This window comes from Penaeus monodon, chromosome 29 (genome assembly GCF_015228065.2).
Source record: "Penaeus monodon isolate SGIC_2016 chromosome 29, NSTDA_Pmon_1, whole genome shotgun sequence".
NCBI classification, from domain to species: Eukaryota; Metazoa; Arthropoda; class Malacostraca; order Decapoda; family Penaeidae; genus Penaeus; species Penaeus monodon.
The window spans coordinates 2,624,193-2,624,424 of NC_051414.1; positions in this window are offsets into that span (position 1 = coordinate 2,624,193).

Sequence of the window (232 nt, forward strand, 5' to 3'; positions counted from 1 at the left end):
AATGGGTCATAGGAAGATGAAGACGGAGGGGGAAATATAATGTTTATTCACATAGATATGACCTGATAAAAACAGAATAAAGGAATGCATTTTTTTCAGTTGGTTTGTTTTTGCTTGCGAGGTAATTATCATTAGAATATGTTTAGTTTCTCTCTGTGGTATATCGTGTGAATGGCAAAACACACTCTCTCAATATCTATCTCTCTGTTTATATAACAGTCTACCTCTGCGC